The sequence below is a fragment of the Lepidochelys olivacea genome (assembly GCF_965140295.1).
Source record: "Lepidochelys olivacea isolate rLepOli2 genome assembly, chromosome: 4".
Lineage (NCBI taxonomy): Eukaryota > Metazoa > Chordata > Testudines > Cheloniidae > Lepidochelys > Lepidochelys olivacea.
In genome coordinates, this window is record NC_140414.1 from 54,098,489 (window position 1) to 54,122,944 (window position 24,456).

Here is a 24,456-nt window from a genome sequence, read left to right on the forward strand (position 1 = left end):
GCGGTGGGCGCTGTCCGGGGTTCTCTGCTCTGTGACCCCGTCCGGTTCCCTCCGTCTGACCCTCTGATTGAGGGAAAGAGCGAGAGCCGCCAGTCACAGCCATTAGTTGCTGTGAATACCATCATTACTGTCTTCTAGGAGGGGACCTATAATACATGGGTGTACCCCCCTCCCTCCCAACCACCCACCCCGCAGCCGTGCCCATCTTGTCGGGCACTCTCAGGAGAGGGAGGGTCGGTGACCCTGGGCGCGGCACTAGGTAACTCGAGAGGGTGGAAGACCACGAGTGTCGAGGAAGCCCCCCCGCTCTAGGCCACCAGGTAACTCAGGAGGGTGGAAGACCACGAGTGTCGAGGAAGCCCCCCCGCTCTGGGCCTGGGCTAACCTGAACACCTCTCCCTCCTGAAAGCTGTTGTGTTATACCTTTTGATTGCGTTGTTTTGTTGCTAAGTTTTTTTTTATTTTATCCTTTTGTATTCTTTGTAACTGTTACAAATAAATTTCCTTTCTGTTTCAAAAAAAAAAAAAAAAAAACCTTCCCTGTCGATCCACCCAGACCAGACCTATACTGTCCCGGGTCGCAGCATTTTTGACAACCTATTTCTAGTCTGAGACCTTTTGGAACTCGGGCGGAGAGATGGTCTGTCGTTCGCCCTCCTGTCTCTTGATCAGGAGAAGGCGTTCGATAGAGTAGACCATGGGTACCTCCTGAGCACTCTGCAGGCGTTTGGATTTGGACCTCAGTTTGTGAGTTTTCTCCAGGTGCTGTATGCCTCCACGGAGTGTTTGGTTAGGCTCAACTGGACCCTGACTGAACCGGTCAGCTTCGGGCGAAGAGTGCGGCAAGGGTGCCCCCTCTCGGGCCAGTTGTATGCTCTGGCGATCGAGCCTTTCCTCTGTCTCCTCTGCAGGAGGATGACAGGGTTGGTGCTGCGGGAGCCGGAGCTGCGGCTGGTCCTGTCGGCGTACGCCGATGACGTACTCCTCGTGGTCCAGGACCCGGGCGACTTGGCGCGAGTGGAAGCATGCCAAGCCATCTATTCGGCAGCCTCCTCCGCCCGAGTCAACTGGGTCAAGAGCTCTGGCTTGGCGGTGGGGGACTGGCGGCAGGTGAGCTCCCTCCCACCCGCACTTCAGACCATCCAGTGGAGTGCGGGTCCACTGCTCTATCTCGGCGTTTCCCTTTCCGCCACGCATCCTTCCCCGCCGGAGAACTGGCAAAATTTAGAGGGCGGGGTGATAGAGCGGATCCGGAGATGGACGAGGCTTCTCCGATGTCTCTCCCTCCGAGGGAGAGCACTGGTGCATAACCAACTAGTCCTGTCCACGCTCTGGTACCGGCTCAACACCCTAGCCCCGGCCCCGGGTTTCCTGTCCCACCTCCGGAGATTGATTCTGGAGTTCTTTTGGTCAGGATTGCACTGGGCCCCTGTCGGGGTTCTCCACTTGCCCCTGAAGGAAGGAGGGCAGGGCCTGAAGTGTCTGTACACTCAGGTCCGCGTTTTCCGCCTCCAGGCCCTGCAGAGGCTCCTTTATAGTGCAGGTAGTTCGCCGTGGAGCATATTGGCGCATGCCTTTTTACGCCGCTTCCATGGGCTCCGCTATGACCGACAGCTCTTTTATCTTTGTCCGAGAGGTTTTCCGCGAGACCTCTCCGGGCTGCCGGATTTCTACCAGGACCTCCTCCGGGCCTGGAAACTGTTTTCAACGACCAGGTCCATGGCGGCCATCGTGGGGGCAGATCTCCTCACGGAGCCCCTGCTACACAACCCCCAACTTTGTGTGCAGGCGGCGGAGTCCCGCACGGTGCGCCAGAGGTTGGTCCTGGCGGGAGTTACGAGGGTCGGGGACCTCCTGGACTACGACCGGGGGGACTGGCTGGATCCCCTGACGCTCGCTCGACGCATGGGGCTCTCCAGCCTTCGCACCCCCCGGCACGTGCTTCAGGAGGTGGAGGCCGCTCTGACCCCCGCCGCTCGGGCTTATGTTAGCCGAGCCTTGTGCGAGGGCGCGCCCCGCCCATCCCTTACCCCAGGCCCGCCGGACCTTTCCATCGGGCCCCTACTCTGTCGATCCCAACACACCCCTCATCCTTTCACTGCGAGCCGGCTGCATGAACTGCAACCGGTCGGTTTTCAAGTTGCATCACGGAAATATCTATATACACTCACGCTCCATACCCTTCATGCCCGCACCCTGGTGTCCCGCCCCGATACAAAGTGGCGAGATCTCTTACCACCTTTGGAGGGTGAGCAACCTCGGTGGGCCAGCCTGTACTCCACCTTGGTCCCGAGGCCCGTCGGGGACATCAGTTGGCGGCTCCTTCACGGGGCTGTGAGCACGGGCGTGTTTTTGACACGTTTTACCTCCCTTCCGGAGACTTGCCCTTTTTGCAACGTGAGGGAAACCCTGGCGCACGTCTATTTAGAGTGTGCCAGATTGCAGCCTCTTTTTCGGCTCCTCACGAATATTCTTTTGCGCTTTTGGCTTCATTTTTCTCCCCACCTCTTTATCTATACACTCCCCATCCGTGGCCCCACCAAGTCGCGGGATCTCCTGGTTAGCCTCCTCCTAGCCTTGGCTAAAACAGCCATTTATAAGACCAGAGAGCGGAGGTTGGCTCATGAGGCGTCCTGCGATTGTGAGGCCGTTTTCCGACTCTCAGTACATTCACGTATCCGGGCGGAGTTCCTCTGGGCAGCGTCCACCGACTCCCTTGACACCTTCGAGGAGCGGTGGGCGCTGTCCGGGGTTCTCTGCTCTGTGACCCCGTCCGGTTCCCTCCGTCTGACCCTCTGATTGAGGGAAAGAGCGAGAGCCGCCAGTCACAGCCATTAGTTGCTGTGAATACCATCATTACTGTCTTCTAGGAGGGGACCTATAATACATGGGTGTACCCCCCTCCCTCCCAACCACCCACCCCGCAGCCGTGCCCATCTTGTCGGGCACTCTCAGGAGAGGGAGGGTCGGTGACCCTGGGCGCGGCACTAGGTAACTCGAGAGGGTGGAAGACCACGAGTGTCGAGGAAGCCCCCCCGCTCTAGGCCACCAGGTAACTCAGGAGGGTGGAAGACCACGAGTGTCGAGGAAGCCCCCCCGCTCTGGGCCTGGGCTAACCTGAACACCTCTCCCTCCTGAAAGCTGTTGTGTTATACCTTTTGATTGCGTTGTTTTGTTGCTAAGTTTTTTTTTATTTTATCCTTTTGTATTCTTTGTAACTGTTACAAATAAATTTCCTTTCTGTTTCAAAAAAAAAAAAAAAAAAACCTTCCCTGTCGATCCACCCAGACCAGACCTATACTGTCCCGGGTCGCAGCATTTTTGACAACCTATTTCTAGTCTGAGACCTTTTGGAACTCGGGCGGAGAGATGGTCTGTCGTTCGCCCTCCTGTCTCTTGATCAGGAGAAGGCGTTCGATAGAGTAGACCATGGGTACCTCCTGAGCACTCTGCAGGCGTTTGGATTTGGACCTCAGTTTGTGAGTTTTCTCCAGGTGCTGTATGCCTCCACGGAGTGTTTGGTTAGGCTCAACTGGACCCTGACTGAACCGGTCAGCTTCGGGCGAAGAGTGCGGCAAGGGTGCCCCCTCTCGGGCCAGTTGTATGCTCTGGCGATCGAGCCTTTCCTCTGTCTCCTCTGCAGGAGGATGACAGGGTTGGTGCTGCGGGAGCCGGAGCTGCGGCTGGTCCTGTCGGCGTACGCCGATGACGTACTCCTCGTGGTCCAGGACCCGGGCGACTTGGCGCGAGTGGAAGCATGCCAAGCCATCTATTCGGCAGCCTCCTCCGCCCGAGTCAACTGGGTCAAGAGCTCTGGCTTGGCGGTGGGGGACTGGCGGCAGGTGAGCTCCCTCCCACCCGCACTTCAGACCATCCAGTGGAGTGCGGGTCCACTGCTCTATCTCGGCGTTTCCCTTTCCGCCACGCATCCTTCCCCGCCGGAGAACTGGCAAAATTTAGAGGGCGGGGTGATAGAGCGGATCCGGAGATGGACGAGGCTTCTCCGATGTCTCTCCCTCCGAGGGAGAGCACTGGTGCATAACCAACTAGTCCTGTCCACGCTCTGGTACCGGCTCAACACCCTAGCCCCGGCCCCGGGTTTCCTGTCCCACCTCCGGAGATTGATTCTGGAGTTCTTTTGGTCAGGATTGCACTGGGCCCCTGTCGGGGTTCTCCACTTGCCCCTGAAGGAAGGAGGGCAGGGCCTGAAGTGTCTGTACACTCAGGTCCGCGTTTTCCGCCTCCAGGCCCTGCAGAGGCTCCTTTATAGTGCAGGTAGTTCGCCGTGGAGCATATTGGCGCATGCCTTTTTACGCCGCTTCCATGGGCTCCGCTATGACCGACAGCTCTTTTATCTTTGTCCGAGAGGTTTTCCGCGAGACCTCTCCGGGCTGCCGGATTTCTACCAGGACCTCCTCCGGGCCTGGAAACTGTTTTCAACGACCAGGTCCGTGGCGGCCATCGTGGGGGCAGATCTCCTCACGGAGCCCCTGCTACACAACCCCCAACTTTGTGTGCAGGCGGCGGAGTCCCGCACGGTGCGCCAGAGGTTGGTCCTGGCGGGAGTTACGAGGGTCGGGGACCTCCTGGACTACGACCGGGGGGACTGGCTGGATCCCCTGACGCTCGCTCGACGCATGGGGCTCTCCAGCCTTCGCACCCCCCGGCGCGTGCTTCAGGAGGTGGAGGCCGCTCTGACCCCCGCCGCTCGGGCTTATGTTAGCCGAGCCTTGTGCGAGGGCGCGCCCCGCCCATCCCTTACCCCAGGCCCGCCGGACCTTTCCATCGGGCCCCTACTCTGTCGATCCCAACACACCCCTCATCCTTTCACTGCGAGCCGGCTGCATGAACTGCAACCGGTCGGTTTTCAAGTTGCATCACGGAAATATCTATATACACTCACGCTCCATACCCTTCATGCCCGCACCCTGGTGTCCCGCCCCGATACAAAGTGGCGAGATCTCTTACCACCTTTGGAGGGTGAGCAACCTCGGTGGGCCAGCCTGTACTCCACCTTGGTCCCGAGGCCCGTCGGGGACATCAGTTGGCGGCTCCTTCACGGGGCTGTGAGCACGGGCGTGTTTTTGACACGTTTTACCTCCCTTCCGGAGACTTGCCCTTTTTGCAACGTGAGGGAAACCCTGGCGCACGTCTATTTAGAGTGTGCCAGATTGCAGCCTCTTTTTCGGCTCCTCACAAATATTCTTTTGCGCTTTTGGCTTCATTTTTCTCCCCACCTCTTTATCTATACACTCCCCATCCGTGGCCCCACCAAGTCGCGGGATCTCCTGGTTAGCCTCCTCCTAGCCTTGGCTAAAACAGCCATTTATAAGACCAGAGAGCGGAGGTTGGCTCATGAGGCGTCCTGCGATTGTGAGGCCGTTTTCCGACTTTCAGTACATTCACGTATCCGGGCGGAGTTCCTCTGGGCAGCGTCCACCGACTCCCTTGACACCTTCGAGGAGCGGTGGGCGCTGTCCGGGGTTCTCTGCTCGGTGACCCCGTCCGGTTCCCTCCGTCTGACCCTCTGATTGAGGGAAAGAGCGAGAGCCGCCAGTCACAGCCGTTAGTTGCTGTGAATACCATCATTACTGTCTTCTAGGAGGGGTCCTATAATACATGGGTGTACCCCCCTCCCTCCCAACCACCCACCCCGCAGCCGTGCCCATCTTGTCGGGCACTCTCAGGAGAGGGAGGGTCGGTGACCCTGGGCGCGGCACTAGGTAACTCGAGAGGGTGGAAGACCACGAGTGTCGAGGAAGCCCCCCCGCTCTAGGCCACCAGGTAACTCAGGAGGGTGGAAGACCACGAGTGTCGAGGAAGCCCCCCCGCTCTGGGCCTGGGCTAACCTGAACACCTCTCCCTCCTGAAAGCTGTTGTGTTATACCTTTTGATTGCGTTGTTTTGTTGCTAAGTTTTTTTTTTATCCCTTTGTATTCTTTGTAACTGTTACAAATAAATTTCCTTTCTGTTTCAAAAAAAAAAAAAAAAAAAAAAAAAAAAAACCTTCCCTGTCGATCCACCCAGACCAGACCTATACTGTCCCGGGTCGCAGCATTTTTGACAACCTATTTCTAGTCTGAGACCTTTTGGAACTCGGGCGGAGAGATGGTCTGTCGTTCGCCCTCCTGTCTCTTGATCAGGAGAAGGCGTTCGATAGAGTAGACCATGGGTACCTCCTGAGCACTCTGCAGGCGTTTGGATTTGGACCTCAGTTTGTGAGTTTTCTCCAGGTGCTGTATGCCTCCACGGAGTGTTTGGTTAGGCTCAACTGGACCCTGACTGAACCGGTCAGCTTCGGGCGAAGAGTGCGGCAAGGGTGCCCCCTCTCGGGCCAGTTGTATGCTCTGGCGATCGAGCCTTTCCTCTGTCTCCTCTGCAGGAGGATGACAGGGTTGGTGCTGCGGGAGCCGGAGCTGCGGCTGGTCCTGTCGGCGTACGCCGATGACGTACTCCTCGTGGTCCAGGACCCGGGCGACTTGGCGCGAGTGGAAGCATGCCAAGCCATCTATTCGGCAGCCTCCTCCGCCCGAGTCAACTGGGTCAAGAGCTCTGGCTTGGCGGTGGGGGACTGGCGGCAGGTGAGCTCCCTCCCACCCGCACTTCAGACCATCCAGTGGAGTGCGGGTCCACTGCTCTATCTCGGCGTTTCCCTTTCCGCCACGCATCCTTCCCCGCCAGAGAACTGGCAAAATTTAGAGGGCGGGGTGATAGAGCGGATCCGGAGATGGACGAGGCTTCTCCGATGTCTCTCCCTCCGAGGGAGAGCACTGGTGCATAACCAACTAGTCCTGTCCACGCTCTGGTACCGGCTCAACACCCTAGCCCCGGCCCCGGGTTTCCTGTCCCACCTCCGGAGATTGATTCTGGAGTTCTTTTGGTCAGGATTGCACTGGGCCCCTGTCGGGGTTCTCCACTTGCCCCTGAAGGAAGGAGGGCAGGGCCTGAAGTGTCTGTACACTCAGGTCCGCGTTTTCCGCCTCCAGGCCCTGCAGAGGCTCCTTTATAGTGCAGGTAGTTCGCCGTGGAGCATATTGGCGCATGCCTTTTTACGCCGCTTCCAAGGGGTCCGCTATGACCGACAGCTCTTTTATCTTTGTCCGAGAGGTTTTCCGCGAGACCTCTCCGGGCTGCCGGATTTCTACCAGGACCTCCTCCGGGCCTGGAAACTGTTTTCAACGACCAGGTCCGTGGCGGCCATCGTGGGGGCAGATCTCCTCACGGAGCCCCTGCTACACAACCCCCAACTTTGTGTGCAGGCGGCGGAGTCCCGCACGGTGCGCCAGAGGTTGGTCCTGGCGGGAGTTACGAGGGTCGGGGACCTCCTGGACTACGACCGGGGGGACTGGCTGGATCCCCTGACGCTCGTTCGACGCATGGGGCTCTCCAGCCTTCGCACCCCCCGGCGCGTGCTTCAGGAGGTGGAGGCCGCTCTGACCCCCGCCGCTCGGGCTTATGTTAGCCGAGCCTTGTGCGAGGGCGCGCCCCGCCCATCCCTTACCCCAGGCCCGCCGGACCTTTCCATCGGGCCCCTACTCTGTCGATCCCAACACACCCCTCATCCTTTCACTGCGAGCCGGCTGCATGAACTGCAACCGGTCGGTTTTCAAGTTGCATCACGGAAATATCTATATACACTCACGCTCCATACCCTTCATGCCCGCACCCTGGTGTCCCGCCCCGATACAAAGTGGCGAGATCTCTTACCACCTTTGGAGGGTGAGCAACCTCGGTGGGCCAGCCTGTACTCCACCTTGGTCCCGAGGCCCGTCGGGGACATCAGTTGGCGGCTCCTTCACGGGGCTGTGAGCACGGGCGTGCTTTTGACACGTTTTACCTCCCTTCCGGAGACTTGCCCTTTTTGCAACGTGAGGGAAACCCTGGCGCACGTCTATTTAGAGTGTGCCAGATTGCAGCCTCTTTTTCGGCTCCTCACAAATATTCTTTTGCGCTTTTGGCTTCATTTTTCTCCCCACCTCTTTATCTATACACTCCCCATCCGTGGCCCCACCAAGTCGCGGGATCTCCTGGTTAGCCTCCTCCTAGCCTTGGCTAAAACAGCCATTTATAAGACCAGAGAGCGGAGGTTGGCTCATGAGGCGTCCTGCGATTGTGAGGCCGTTTTCCGACTTTCAGTACATTCACGTATCCGGGCGGAGTTCCTCTGGGCAGCGTCCACCGACTCCCTTGACACCTTCGAGGAGCGGTGGGCGCTGTCCGGGGTTCTCTGCTCGGTGACCCCGTCCGGTTCCCTCCGTCTGACCCTCTGATTGAGGGAAAGAGCGAGAGCCGCCAGTCACAGCCGTTAGTTGCTGTGAATACCATCATTACTGTCTTCTAGGAGGGGTCCTATAATACATGGGTGTACCCCCCTCCCTCCCAACCACCCACCCCGCAGCCGTGCCCATCTTGTCGGGCACTCTCAGGAGAGGGAGGGTCGGTGACCCTGGGCGCGGCACTAGGTAACTCGAGAGGGTGGAAGACCACGAGTGTCGAGGAAGCCCCCCCGCTCTAGGCCACCAGGTAACTCAGGAGGGTGGAAGACCACGAGTGTCGAGGAAGCCCCCCCGCTCTGGGCCTGGGCTAACCTGAACACCTCTCCCTCCTGAAAGCTGTTGTGTTATACCTTTTGATTGCGTTGTTTTGTTGCTAAGTTTTTTTTTATTTTATCCTTTTGTATTCTTTGTAACTGTTACAAATAAATTTCCTTTCTGTTTCAAAAAAAAAAAAAAAAAAACCTTCCCTGTCGATCCACCCAGACCAGACCTATACTGTCCCGGGTCGCAGCATTTTTGACAACCTATTTCTAGTCTGAGACCTTTTGGAACTCGGGCGGAGAGATGGTCTGTCGTTCGCCCTCCTGTCTCTTGATCAGGAGAAGGCGTTCGATAGAGTAGACCATGGGTACCTCCTGAGCACTCTGCAGGCGTTTGGATTTGGACCTCAGTTTGTGAGTTTTCTCCAGGTGCTGTATGCCTCCACGGAGTGTTTGGTTAGGCTCAACTGGACCCTGACTGAACCGGTCAGCTTCGGGCGAAGAGTGCGGCAAGGGTGCCCCCTCTCGGGCCAGTTGTATGCTCTGGCGATCGAGCCTTTCCTCTGTCTCCTCTGCAGGAGGATGACAGGGTTGGTGCTGCGGGAGCCGGAGCTGCGGCTGGTCCTGTCGGCGTACGCCGATGACGTACTCCTCGTGGTCCAGGACCCGGGCGACTTGGCGCGAGTGGAAGCATGCCAAGCCATCTATTCGGCAGCCTCCTCCGCCCGAGTCAACTGGGTCAAGAGCTCTGGCTTGGCGGTGGGGGACTGGCGGCAGGTGAGCTCCCTCCCACCCGCACTTCAGACCATCCAGTGGAGTGCGGGTCCACTGCTCTATCTCGGCGTTTCCCTTTCCGCCACGCATCCTTCCCCGCCGGAGAACTGGCAAAATTTAGAGGGCGGGGTGATAGAGCGGATCCGGAGATGGACGAGGCTTCTCCGATGTCTCTCCCTCCGAGGGAGAGCACTGGTGCATAACCAACTAGTCCTGTCCACGCTCTGGTACCGGCTCAACACCCTAGCCCCGGCCCCGGGTTTCCTGTCCCACCTCCGGAGATTGATTCTGGAGTTCTTTTGGTCAGGATTGCACTGGGCCCCTGTCGGGGTTCTCCACTTGCCCCTGAAGGAAGGAGGGCAGGGCCTGAAGTGTCTGTACACTCAGGTCCGCGTTTTCCGCCTCCAGGCCCTGCAGAGGCTCCTTTATAGTGCAGGTAGTTCGCCGTGGAGCATATTGGCGCATGCCTTTTTACGCCGCTTCCATGGGCTCCGCTATGACCGACAGCTCTTTTATCTTTGTCCGAGAGGTTTTCCGCGAGACCTCTCCGGGCTGCCGGATTTCTACCAGGACCTCCTCCGGGCCTGGAAACTGTTTTCAACGACCAGGTCCGTGGCGGCCATCGTGGGGGCAGATCTCCTCACGGAGCCCCTGCTACACAACCCCCAACTTTGTGTGCAGGCGGCGGAGTCCCGCACGGTGCGCCAGAGGTTGGTCCTGGCGGGAGTTACGAGGGTCGGGGACCTCCTGGACTACGACCGGGGGGACTGGCTGGATCCCCTGACGCTCGCTCGACGCATGGGGCTCTCCAGCCTTCGCACCCCCCGGCGCGTGCTTCAGGAGGTGGAGGCCGCTCTGACCCCCGCCGCTCGGGCTTATGTTAGCCGAGCCTTGTGCGAGGGCGCGCCCCGCCCATCCCTTACCCCAGGCCCGCCGGACCTTTCCATCGGGCCCCTACTCTGTCGATCCCAACACACCCCTCATCCTTTCACTGCGAGCCGGCTGCATGAACTGCAACCGGTCGGTTTTCAAGTTGCATCACGGAAATATCTATATACACTCACGCTCCATACCCTTCATGCCCGCACCCTGGTGTCCCGCCCCGATACAAAGTGGCGAGATCTCTTACCACCTTTGGAGGGTGAGCAACCTCGGTGGGCCAGCCTGTACTCCACCTTGGTCCCGAGGCCCGTCGGGGACATCAGTTGGCGGCTCCTTCACGGGGCTGTGAGCACGGGCGTGTTTTTGACACGTTTTACCTCCCTTCCGGAGACTTGCCCTTTTTGCAACGTGAGGGAAACCCTGGCGCACGTCTATTTAGAGTGTGCCAGATTGCAGCCTCTTTTTCGGCTCCTCACAAATATTCTTTTGCGCTTTTGGCTTCATTTTTCTCCCCACCTCTTTATCTATACACTCCCCATCCGTGGCCCCACCAAGTCGCGGGATCTCCTGGTTAGCCTCCTCCTAGCCTTGGCTAAAACAGCCATTTATAAGACCAGAGAGCGGAGGTTGGCTCATGAGGCGTCCTGCGATTGTGAGGCCGTTTTCCGACTTTCAGTACATTCACGTATCCGGGCGGAGTTCCTCTGGGCAGCGTCCACCGACTCCCTTGACACCTTCGAGGAGCGGTGGGCGCTGTCCGGGGTTCTCTGCTCGGTGACCCCGTCCGGTTCCCTCCGTCTGACCCTCTGATTGAGGGAAAGAGCGAGAGCCGCCAGTCACAGCCGTTAGTTGCTGTGAATACCATCATTACTGTCTTCTAGGAGGGGTCCTATAATACATGGGTGTACCCCCCTCCCTCCCAACCACCCACCCCGCAGCCGTGCCCATCTTGTCGGGCACTCTCAGGAGAGGGAGGGTCGGTGACCCTGGGCGCGGCACTAGGTAACTCGAGAGGGTGGAAGACCACGAGTGTCGAGGAAGCCCCCCCGCTCTAGGCCACCAGGTAACTCAGGAGGGTGGAAGACCACGAGTGTCGAGGAAGCCCCCCCGCTCTGGGCCTGGGCTAACCTGAACACCTCTCCCTCCTGAAAGCTGTTGTGTTATACCTTTTGATTGCGTTGTTTTGTTGCTAAGTTTTTTTTTATTTTATCCTTTTGTATTCTTTGTAACTGTTACAAATAAATTTCCTTTCTGTTTCAAAAAAACCTTCCCTGTCGATCCACCCAGACCAGACCTATACTGTCCCGGGTCGCAGCATTTTTGACAACCTATTTCTAGTCTGAGACCTTTTGGAACTCGGGCGGAGAGATGGTCTGTCGTTCGCCCTCCTGTCTCTTGATCAGGAGAAGGCGTTCGATAGAGTAGACCATGGGTACCTCCTGAGCACTCTGCAGGCGTTTGGATTTGGACCTCAGTTTGTGAGTTTTCTCCAGGTGCTGTATGCCTCCACGGAGTGTTTGGTTAGGCTCAACTGGACCCTGACTGAACCGGTCAGCTTCGGGCGAAGAGTGCGGCAAGGGTGCCCCCTCTCGGGCCAGTTGTATGCTCTGGCGATCGAGCCTTTCCTCTGTCTCCTCTGCAGGAGGATGACAGGGTTGGTGCTGCGGGAGCCGGAGCTGCGGCTGGTCCTGTCGGCGTACGCCGATGACGTACTCCTCGTGGTCCAGGACCCGGGCGACTTGGCGCGAGTGGAAGCATGCCAAGCCATCTATTCGGCAGCCTCCTCCGCCCGAGTCAACTGGGTCAAGAGCTCTGGCTTGGCGGTGGGGGACTGGCGGCAGGTGAGCTCCCTCCCACCCGCACTTCAGACCATCCAGTGGAGTGCGGGTCCACTGCTCTATCTCGGCGTTTCCCTTTCCGCCACGCATCCTTCCCCGCCGGAGAACTGGCAAAATTTAGAGGGCGGGGTGATAGAGCGGATCCGGAGATGGACGAGGCTTCTCCGATGTCTCTCCCTCCGAGGGAGAGCACTGGTGCATAACCAACTAGTCCTGTCCACGCTCTGGTACCGGCTCAACACCCTAGCCCCGGCCCCGGGTTTCCTGTCCCACCTCCGGAGATTGATTCTGGAGTTCTTTTGGTCAGGATTGCACTGGGCCCCTGTCGGGGTTCTCCACTTGCCCCTGAAGGAAGGAGGGCAGGGCCTGAAGTGTCTGTACACTCAGGTCCGCGTTTTCCGCCTCCAGGCCCTGCAGAGGCTCCTTTATAGTGCAGGTAGTTCGCCGTGGAGCATATTGGCGCATGCCTTTTTACGCCGCTTCCATGGGCTCCGCTATGACCGACAGCTCTTTTATCTTTGTCCGAGAGGTTTTCCGCGAGACCTCTCCGGGCTGCCGGATTTCTACCAGGACCTCCTCCGGGCCTGGAAACTGTTTTCAACGACCAGGTCCGTGGCGGCCATCGTGGGGGCAGATCTCCTCACGGAGCCCCTGCTACACAACCCCCAACTTTGTGTGCAGGCGGCGGAGTCCCGCACGGTGCGCCAGAGGTTGGTCCTGGCGGGAGTTACGAGGGTCGGGGACCTCCTGGACTACGACCGGGGGGACTGGCTGGATCCCCTGACGCTCGCTCGACGCATGGGGCTCTCCAGCCTTCGCACCCCCCGGCGCGTGCTTCAGGAGGTGGAGGCCGCTCTGACCCCCGCCGCTCGGGCTTATGTTAGCCGAGCCTTGTGCGAGGGCGCGCCCCGCCCATCCCTTACCCCAGGCCCGCTGGACCTTTCCATCGGGCCCCTACTCTGTCGATCCCAACACACCCCTCATCCTTTCACTGCGAGCCGGCTGCATGAACTGCAACCGGTCGGTTTTCAAGTTGCATCACGGAAATATCTATATACACTCACGCTCCATACCCTTCATGCCCGCACCCTGGTGTCCTGCCCCGATACAAAGTGGCGAGATCTCTTACCACCTTTGGAGGGTGAGCAACCTCGGTGGGCCAGCCTGTACTCCACCTTGGTCCCGAGGCCCGTCGGGGACATCAGTTGGCGGCTCCTTCACGGGGCTGTGAGCACGGGCGTGTTTTTGACACGTTTTACCTCCCTTCCGGAGACTTGCCCTTTTTGCAACGTGAGGGAAACCCTGGCGCACGTCTATTTAGAGTGTGCCAGATTGCAGCCTCTTTTTCGGCTCCTCACAAATATTCTTTTGCGCTTTTGGCTTCATTTTTCTCCCCACCTCTTTATCTATACACTCCCCATCCGTGGCCCCACCAAGTCGCGGGATCTCCTGGTTAGCCTCCTCCTAGCCTTGGCTAAAACAGCCATTTATAAGACCAGAGAGCGGAGGTTGGCTCATGAGGCGTCCTGCGATTGTGAGGCCGTTTTCCGACTTTCAGTACATTCACGTATCCGGGCGGAGTTCCTCTGGGCAGCGTCCACCGACTCCCTTGACACCTTCGAGGAGCGGTGGGCGCTGTCCGGGGTTCTCTGCTCGGTGACCCCGTCCGGTTCCCTCCGTCTGACCCTCTGATTGAGGGAAAGAGCGAGAGCCGCCAGTCACAGCCGTTAGTTGCTGTGAATACCATCATTACTGTCTTCTAGGAGGGGTCCTATAATACATGGGTGTACCCCCCTCCCTCCCAACCACCCACCCCGCAGCCGTGCCCATCTTGTCGGGCACTCTCAGGAGAGGGAGGGTCGGTGACCCTGGGCGCGGCACTAGGTAACTCGAGAGGGTGGAAGACCACGAGTGTCGAGGAAGCCCCCCCGCTCTAGGCCACCAGGTAACTCAGGAGGGTGGAAGACCACGAGTGTCGAGGAAGCCCCCCCGCTCTGGGCCTGGGCTAACCTGAACACCTCTCCCTCCTGAAAGCTGTTGTGTTATACCTTTTGATTGCGTTGTTTTGTTGCTAAGTTTTTTTTTTATCCCTTTGTATTCTTTGTAACTGTTACAAATAAATTTCCTTTCTGTTTCAAAAAAAAAAAAAAAAAAAAAAAAAAAAAACCTTCCCTGTCGATCCACCCAGACCAGACCTATACTGTCCCGGGTCGCAGCATTTTTGACAACCTATTTCTAGTCTGAGACCTTTTGGAACTCGGGCGGAGAGATGGTCTGTCGTTCGCCCTCCTGTCTCTTGATCAGGAGAAGGCGTTCGATAGAGTAGACCATGGGTACCTCCTGAGCACTCTGCAGGCGTTTGGATTTGGACCTCAGTTTGTGAGTTTTCTCCAGGTGCTGTATGCCTCCACGGAGTGTTTGGTTAGGCTCAACTGGACCCTGACTGAACCGGTCAGCTTCGGGCGAAGAGTGCGGCAAGGGTGCCCCCTCTCGGGCCAGTTGTATGCTCTGGCGATCGAGCCTTTCCTCTGTCTCCTCTGCAGGAGGATGACAGGGTTGGTGCTGCGGGAGCCGGAGCTGCGGCTGGTCCTGTCGGCGTACGCCGATGACGTACTCCTCGTGGTCCAGGACCCGGGCGACTTGGCGCGAGTGGAAGCATGCCAAGCCATCTATTCGGCAGCCTCCTCCGCCCGAGTCAACTGGGTCAAGAGCTCTGGCTTGGCGGTGGGGGACTGGCGGCAGGTGAGCTCCCTCCCACCCGCACTTCAGACCATCCAGTGGAGTGCGGGTCCACTGCTCTATCTCGGCGTTTCCCTTTCCGCCACGCATCCTTCCCCGCCAGAGAACTGGCAAAATTTAGAGGGCGGGGTGATAGAGCGGATCCGGAGATGGACGAGGCTTCTCCGATGTCTCTCCCTCCGAGGGAGAGCACTGGTGCATAACCAACTAGTCCTGTCCACGCTCTGGTACCGGCTCAACACCCTAGCCCCGGCCCCGGGTTTCCTGTCCCACCTCCGGAGATTGATTCTGGAGTTCTTTTGGTCAGGATTGCACTGGGCCCCTGTCGGGGTTCTCCACTTGCCCCTGAAGGAAGGAGGGCAGGGCCTGAAGTGTCTGTACACTCAGGTCCGCGTTTTCCGCCTCCAGGCCCTGCAGAGGCTCCTTTATAGTGCAGGTAGTTCGCCGTGGAGCATATTGGCGCATGCCTTTTTACGCCGCTTCCATGGGCTCCGCTATGACCGACAGCTCTTTTATCTTTGTCCGAGAGGTTTTCCGCGAGACCTCTCCGGGCTGCCGGATTTCTACCAGGACCTCCTCCGGGCCTGGAAACTGTTTTCAACGACCAGGTCCGTGGCGGCCATCGTGGGGGCAGATCTCCTCACGGAGCCCCTGCTACACAACCCCCAACTTTGTGTGCAGGCGGCGGAGTCCCGCACGGTGCGCCAGAGGTTGGTCCTGGCGGGAGTTACGAGGGTCGGGGACCTCCTGGACTACGACCGGGGGGACTGGCTGGATCCCCTGACGCTCGTTCGACGCATGGGGCTCTCCAGCCTTCGCACCCCCCGGCGCGTGCTTCAGGAGGTGGAGGCCGCTCTGACCCCCGCCGCTCGGGCTTATGTTAGCCGAGCCTTGTGCGAGGGCGCGCCCCGCCCATCCCTTACCCCAGGCCCGCCGGACCTTTCCATCGGGCCCCTACTCTGTCGATCCCAACACACCCCTCATCCTTTCACTGCGAGCCAGCTGCATGAACTGCAACCGGTCGGTTTTCAAGTTGCATCACGGAAATATCTATATACACTCACGCTCCATACCCTTCATGCCCGCACCCTGGTGTCCCGCCCCGATACAAAGTGGCGAGATCTCTTACCACCTTTGGAGGGTGAGCAACCTCGGTGGGCCAGCCTGTACTCCACCTTGGTCCCGAGGCCCGTCGGGGACATCAGTTGGCGGCTCCTTCACGGGGCTGTGAGCACGGGCGTGTTTTTGACACGTTTTACCTCCCTTCCGGAGATTTGCCCTTTTTGCAACGTGAGGGAAACCCTGGCGCACGTCTATTTAGAGTGTGCCAGATTGCAGCCTCTTTTTCGGCTCCTCACAAATATTCTTTTGCGCTTTTGGCTTCATTTTTCTCCCCACCTCTTTATCTATACACTCCCCATCCGTGGCCCCACCAAGTCGCGGGATCTCCTGGTTAGCCTCCTCCTAGCCTTGGCTAAAACAGCCATTTATAAGACCAGAGAGCGGAGGTTGGCTCATGAGGCGTCCTGCGATTGTGAGGCCGTTTTCCGACTCTCAGTACATTCACGTATCCGGGCGGAGTTCCTCTGGGCAGCGTCCACCGACTCCCTTGACACCTTCGAGGAGCGGTGGGCGCTGTCCGGGGTTCTCTGCTCGGTGACCCCGTCCGGTTCCCTCCGTCTGACCCTCTGATTGAGGGAAAGAGCGAGAGCCGCCAGTCACAGCCGTTAGTTGCTGTGAATACCATCATTACTGTCTTCTAGGAGGGGTCCTATAATACATGGGTGTACCCCCCTCCCTCCCAACCACCCACCCCGCAGCCGTGCCCATCTTGTCGGGCACTCTCAGGAGAGGGAGGGTCGGTGACCCTGGGCGCGGCACTAGGTAACTCGAGAGGGTGGAAGACCACGAGTGTCGAGGAAGCCCCCCCGCTCTAGGCCACCAGGTAACTCAGGAGGGTGGAAGACCACGAGTGTCGAGGAAGCCCCCCCGCTCTGGGCCTGGGCTAACCTGAACACCTCTCCCTCCTGAAAGCTGTTGTGTTATACCTTTTGATTGCGTTGTTTTGTTGCTAAGTTTTTTTTTTATCCCTTTGTATTCTTTGTAATTGTTACAAATAAATTTCCTTTCTGTTTCAAAAAAAAAAAAAAAAAAAAAAAAAACCTTCCCTGTCGATCCACCCAGACCAGACCTATACTGTCCCGGGTCGCAGCATTTTTGACAACCTATTTCTAGTCTGAGACCTTTTGGAACTCGGGCGGAGAGATGGTCTGTCGTTCGCCCTCCTGTCTCTTGATCAGGAGAAGGCGTTCGATAGAGTAGACCATGGGTACCTCCTGAGCACTCTGCAGGCGTTTGGATTTGGACCTCAGTTTGTGAGTTTTCTCCAGGTGCTGTATGCCTCCACGGAGTGTTTGGTTAGGCTCAACTGGACCCTGACTGAACCGGTCAGCTTCGGGCGAAGAGTGCGGCAAGGGTGCCCCCTCTCGGGCCAGTTGTATGCTCTGGCGATCGAGCCTTTCCTCTGTCTCCTCTGCAGGAGGATGACAGGGTTGGTGCTGCGGGAGCCGGAGCTGCGGCTGGTCCTGTCGGCGTACGCCGATGACGTACTCCTCGTGGTCCAGGACCCGGGCGACTTGGCGCGAGTGGAAGCATGCCAAGCCATCTATTCGGCAGCCTCCTCCGCCCGAGTCAACTGGGTCAAGAGCTCTGGCTTGGCGGTGGGGGACTGGCGGCAGGTGAGCTCCCTCCCACCCGCACTTCAGACCATCCAGTGGAGTGCGGGTCCACTGCTCTATCTCGGCGTTTCCCTTTCCGCCACGCATCCTTCCCCGCCGGAGAACTGGCAAAATTTAGAGGGCGGGGTGATAGAGCGGATCCGGAGATGGACGAGGCTTCTCCGATGTCTCTCCCTCCGAGGGAGAGCACTGGTGCATAACCAACTAGTCCTGTCCACGCTCTGGTACCGGCTCAACACCCTAGCCCCGGCCCCGGGTTTCCTGTCCCACCTCCGGAGATTGATTCTGGAGTTCTTTTGGTCAGGATTGCACTGGGCCCCTGTCGGGGTTCTCCACTTGCCCCTGAAGGAAGGAGGGCAGGGCCTGAAGTGTCTGTACACTCAGGTCCGCGTTTTCCGCCTCCAGGCCCTGCAGAGGCTCCTTTATAGTGCAGGTAGTTCGCCGTGGAGCATATTGGCGCATGCCTTTTTACGCCGCTTCCAAGGGGTCCGCTATGACCGACAGCTCTTTTATCTTTGTCCGAGAGGTTTTCCGCGAGACCTCTCCGGGCTGCCGGATTTCTACCAGGACCTCCTCCGGGCCTGGAAACTGTTTTCAACGACCAGGTCCGTGGCGGCCATCGTGGGGGCAGATCTCCTCACGGAGCCCCTGCTACACAACCCCCAACTTTGTGTGCAGGCGGCGGAGTCCCGCACGGTGCGCCAGAGGTTGGTCCTGGCGGGAGTTACGAGGGTCGGGGACCTCCTGGACTACGACCGGGGGGACTGGCTGGATCCCCTGACGCTCGTTCGACGCATGGGGCTCTCCAGCCTTCGCACCCCCCGGCGCGTGCTTCAGGAGGTGGAGGCCGCTCTGACCCCCGCCGCTCGGGCTTATGTTAGCCGAGCCTTGTGCGAGGGCGCGCCCCGCCCATCCCTTACCCCAGGCCCGCCGGACCTTTCCATCGGGCCCCTACTCTGTCGATCCCAACACACCCCTCATCCTTTCACTGCGAGCCGGCTGCATGAACTGCAACCGGTCGGTTTTCAAGTTGCATCACGGAAATATCTATATACACTCACGCTCCATACCCTTCATGCCCGCACCCTGGTGTCCCGCCCCGATACAAAGTGGCGAGATCTCTTACCACCTTTGGAGGGTGAGCAACCTCGGTGGGCCAGCCTGTACTCCACCTTGGTCCCGAGGCCCGTCGGGGACATCAGTTGGCGGCTCCTTCACGGGGCTGTGAGCACGGGCGTGTTTTTGACACGTTTTACCTCCCTTCCGGAGACTTGCCCTTTTTGCAACGTGAGGGAAACCCTGGCGCACGTCTATTTAGAGTGTGCCAGATTGCAGCCTCTTTTTCGGCTCCTCACAAATATTCTTTTGCGCTTTTGGCTTCATTTTTCTCCCCACCTCTTTATCTATACACTCCCCATCCGTGGCCCCACCAAGTCGCGGGATCTCCTGGTTAGCCTCCTCCTAGCCTTGGCTAAAACAGCCATTTATAAGACCAGAGAGCGGAGGTTGGCTCATGAGGCGTCCTGCGATTGTGAGGCCGTTTTCCGACTTTCAGTACATTCACGTATCCGGGCGGAGTTCCTCTGGGCAGCGTCCACCGACTCCCTTGACACCTTCGAGGAGCGGTGGGCGCTGTCCGGGGTTCTCTGCTCGGTGACCCCGTCCGGTTCCCTCCGTCTGACCCTCTGATTGAGGGAAAGAGCGAGAGCCGCCAGTCACAGCCGTTAGTTGCTGTGAATACCATCATTACTGTCTTCTAGGAGGGGTCCTATAATACATGGGTGTACCCCCCTCCCTCCCAACCACCCACCCCGCAGCCGTGCCCATCTTGTCGGGCACTCTCAGGAGAGGGAGGGTCGGTGACCCTGGGCGCGGCACTAGGTAACTCGAGAGGGTGGAAGACCACGAGTGTCGAGGAAGCCCCCCCGCTCTAGGCCACCAGGTAACTCAGGAGGGTGGAAGACCACGAGTGTCGAGGAAGCCCCCCCGCTCTGGGCCTGGGCTAACCTGAACACCTCTCCCTCCTGAAAGCTGTTGTGTTATACCTTTTGATTGCGTTGTTTTGTTGCTAAGTTTTTTTTTATTTTATCCCTTTGTATTCTTTGTAACTGTTACAAATAAATTTCCTTTCTGTTTCAAAAAAAAAAACAAAAAAAAAAAAAAAAAACCTTCCCTGTCGATCCACCCAGACCAGACCTATACTGTCCCGGGTCGCAGCATTTTTGACAACCTATTTCTAGTCTGAGACCTTTTGGAACTCGGGCGGAGAGATGGTCTGTCGTTCGCCCTCCTGTCTCTTGATCAGGAGAAGGCGTTCGATAGAGTAGACCATGGGTACCTCCTGAGCACTCTGCAGGCGTTTGGATTTGGACCTCAGTTTGTGAGTTTTCTCCAGGTGCTGTATGCCTCCACGGAGTGTTTGGTTAGGCTCAACTGGACCCTGACTGAACCGGTCAGCTTCGGGCGAAGAGTGCGGCAAGGGTGCCCCCTCTCGGGCCAGTTGTATGCTCTGGCGATCGAGCCTTTCCTCTGTCTCCTCTGCAGGAGGATGACAGGGTTGGTGCTGCGGGAGCCGGAGCTGCGGCTGGTCCTGTCGGCGTACGCCGATGACGTACTCCTCGTGGTCCAGGACCCGGGCGACTTGGCGCGAGTGGAAGCATGCCAAGCCATCTATTCGGCAGCCTCCTCCGCCCGAGTCAACTGGGTCAAGAGCTCTGGCTTGGCGGTGGGGGACTGGCGGCAGGTGAGCTCCCTCCCACCCGCACTTCAGACCATCCAGTGGAGTGCGGGTCCACTGCTCTATCTCGGCGTTTCCCTTTCCGCCACGCATCCTTCCCCGCCGGAGAACTGGCAAAATTTAGAGGGCGGGGTGATAGAGCGGATCCGGAGATGGACGAGGCTTCTCCGATGTCTCTCCCTCCGAGGGAGAGCACTGGTGCATAACCAACTAGTCCTGTCCACGCTCTGGTACCGGCTCAACACCCTAGCCCCGGCCCCGGGTTTCCTGTCCCACCTCCGGAGATTGATTCTGGAGTTCTTTTGGTCAGGATTGCACTGGGCCCCTGTCGGGGTTCTCCACTTGCCCCTGAAGGAAGGAGGGCAGGGCCTGAAGTGTCTGTACACTCAGGTCCGCGTTTTCCGCCTCCAGGCCCTGCAGAGGCTCCTTTATAGTGCAGGTAGTTCGCCGTGGAGCATATTGGCGCATGCCTTTTTACGCCGCTTCCATGGGCTCCGCTATGACCGACAGCTCTTTTATCTTTGTCCGAGAGGTTTTCCGCGAGACCTCTCCGGGCTGCCGGATTTCTACCAGGACCTCCTCCGGGCCTGGAAACTGTTTTCAACGACCAGGTCCGTGGCGGCCATCGTGGGGGCAGATCTCCTCACGGAGCCCCTGCTACACAACCCCCAACTTTGTGTGCAGGCGGCGGAGTCCCGCACGGTGCGCCAGAGGTTGGTCCTGGCGGGAGTTACGAGGGTCGGGGACCTCCTGGACTACGACCGGGGGGACTGGCTGGATCCCCTGACGCTCGCTCGACGCATGGGGCTCTCCAGCCTTCGCACCCCCCGGCGCGTGCTTCAGGAGGTGGAGGCCGCTCTGACCCCCGCCGCTCGGGCTTATGTTAGCCGAGCCTTGTGCGAGGGCGCGCCCCGCCCATCCCTTACCCCAGGCCCGCCGGACCTTTCCATCGGGCCCCTACTCTGTCGATCCCAACACACCCCTCATCCTTTCACTGCGAGCCGGCTGCATGAACTGCAACCGGTCGGTTTTCAAGTTGCATCACGGAAATATCTATATACACTCACGCTCCATACCCTTCATGCCCGCACCCTGGTGTCCCGCCCCGATACAAAGTGGCGAGATCTCTTACCACCTTTGGAGGGTGAGCAACCTCGGTGGGCCAGCCTGTACTCCACCTTGGTCCCGAGGCCCGTCGGGGACATCAGTTGGCGGCTCCTTCACGGGGCTGTGAGCACGGGCGTGTTTTTGACACGTTTTACCTCCCTTCCGGAGACTTGCCCTTTTTGCAACGTGAGGGAAACCCTGGCGCACGTCTATTTAGAGTGTGCCAGATTGCAGCCTCTTTTTCGGCTCCTCACAAATATTCTTTTGCGCTTTTGGCTTCATTTTTCTCCCCACCTCTTTATCTATACACTCCCCATCCGTGGCCCCACCAAGTCGCGGGATCTCCTGGTTAGCCTCCTCCTAGCCTTGGCTAAAACAGCCATTTATAAGACCAGAGAGCGGAGGTTGGCTCATGAGGCGTCCTGCGATTGTGAGGCCGTTTTCCGACTTTCAGTACATTCACGTATCCGGGCGGAGTTCCTCTGGGCAGCGTCCACCGACTCCCTTGACACCTTCGAGGAGCGGTGGGCGCTGTCCGGGGTTCTCTGCTCGGTGACCCCGTCCGGTTCCCTCCGTCTGACCCTCTGATTGAGGGAAAGAGCGAGAGCCGCCAGTCACAGCCGTTAGTTGCTGTGAATACCATCATTACTGTCTTCTAGGAGGGGTCCTATAATACATGGGTGTACCCCCCTCCCTCCCAACCACCCACCCCGCAGCCGTGCCCATCTTGTCGGGCACTCTCAGGAGAGGGAGGGTCGGTGACCCTGGGCGCGGCACTAGGTAACTCGAGAGGGTGGAAGACCACGAGTGTCGAGGAAGCCCCCCCGCTCTAGGCCACCAGGTAACTCAGGAGGGTGGAAGACCACGAGTGTCGAGGAAGCCCCCCCGCTCTGGGCCTGGGCTAACCTGAACACCTCTCCCTCCTGAAAGCTGTTGTGTTATACCTTTTGATTGCGTTGTTTTGTTGCTAAGTTTTTTTTTTATCCCTTTGTATTCTTTGTAACTGTTACAAATAAATTTCCTTTCTGTTTCAAAAAAAAAAACAAAAAAAAAAAAAAAAAACCTTCCCTGTCGATCCACCCAGACCAGACCTATACTGTCCCGGGTCGCAGCATTTTTGACAACCTATTTCTAGTCTGAGACCTTTTGGAACTCGGGCGGAGAGATGGTCTGTCGTTCGCCCTCCTGTCTCTTGATCAGGAGAAGGCGTTCGATAGAGTAGACCATGGGTACCTCCTGAGCACTCTGCAGGCGTTTGGATTTGGACCTCAGTTTGTGAGTTTTCTCCAGGTGCTGTATGCCTCCACGGAGTGTTTGGTTAGGCTCAACTGGACCCTGACTGAACCGGTCAGCTTCGGGCGAAGAGTGCGGCAAGGGTGCCCCCTCTCGGGCCAGTTGTATGCTCTGGCGATCGAGCCTTTCCTCTGTCTCCTCTGCAGGAGGATGACAGGGTTGGTGCTGCGGGAGCCGGAGCTGCGGCTGGTCCTGTCGGCGTACGCCGATGACGTACTCCTCGTGGTCCAGGACCCGGGCGACTTGGCGCGAGTGGAAGCATGCCAAGCCATCTATTCGGCAGCCTCCTCCGCCCGAGTCAACTGGGTCAAGAGCTCTGGCTTGGCGGTGGGGGACTGGCGGCAGGTGAGCTCCCTCCCACCCGCACTTCAGACCATCCAGTGGAGTGCGGGTCCACTGCTCTATCTCGGCCTTTACCTTTCCGCCACGCATCCTTCCCCGCCGGAGAACTGGCAAAATTTAGAGGGCGGGGTGATAGAGCGGATCCGGAGATGGACGAGGCTTCTCCGATGTCTCTCCCTCCGAGGGAGAGCACTGGTGCATAACCAACTAGTCCTGTCCACGCTCTGGTACCGGCTCAACACCCTAGCCCCGGCCCCGGGTTTCCTGTCCCACCTCCGGAGATTGATTCTGGAGTTCTTTTGGTCAGGATTGCACTGGGCCCCTGTTGGAGTTCTCCACTTGCCCCTGAAGGAAGGAGGGCAGGGCCTGAAGTGTCTGTACACTCAGGTCCGCGTTTTCCGCCTCCAGGCCCTGCAGAGGCTCCTTTATAGTGCAGGTAGTTCGACGTGGAGCATATTGGCGCATGCCTTTTTACGCCGCTTCCATGGGCTCCGATATGACCGACAGCTCTTTTATCTTTCTCCGAGAGGTTTTCCGCGAGACCTCTCTGGGCTACCGGATTTCTACCTGGACCTCCTCCGGGCCTGGAAACTGTTCTCAACGACCAGGTCCGTGGCGGCCATCGTGGGGGCAGATCTCCTCACGGAGCCCCTGCTACACAACCCCCAACTTTGTGTGCAGGCGGCGGAGTCCCGCATGGTGCGCCAGAGGTTGGTCCTGGCGGGAGTTACGAGGGTCGGGGACCTCCTGGACTACGACCGGGGGGACTGGCTGGATCCCCTGACGCTCGCTCGACGCATGGGGCTCTCCAGCCTTCGCACCCCCCGGCGCGTGCTTCAGGAGGTGGAGGCCGCTTTGACCCCCGCCGCTCGGGCTTATGTTAGCCGAGCCTTGTGCGAGGGCGCGCCCCGCCCATCCCTTACCCCAGGCCCGCCGGACCTTTCCATCGGGCCCCTACCCTGCCGATCCCAACACACCCCTCATCCTTTCACTGCGAGCCGGCTGCATGAACTGCAACCGGTCGGTTTTCAAGTTGCATCACGGAAATATTTATATATACTCACGCTCCATACCCTTCATGCCCGCACCCTGGTGTCCCGCCCCGATACAAAGTGGCGAGATCTCTTACCACCTTTGGAGGGCGAGCAACCTCGGTGGGCCAGCCTGTACTCCACCTTGGTCCCGAGGCCCGTCGGGGACATCAGTTGGCGGCTCCTTCACGGGGCTGTGAGCACGGGCGTGTTTTTGACACGTTTTACCTCCCTTCCGGAGACTTGCCCTTTTTGCAATGTGAGGGAAACCCTGGCGCACGTCTATTTAGAGTGTGCCAGATTGCAGCCTCTTTTTCGGCTGCTCACAAATATTCTTTTGCGCTTTTGGCTTCATTTCTCCCCCCACCTCTTTATCTATACACTCCCCATCCGTGGCCCCACCAAGTCGCGGGATCTCCTGGTTAGCCTCCTCCTAGCC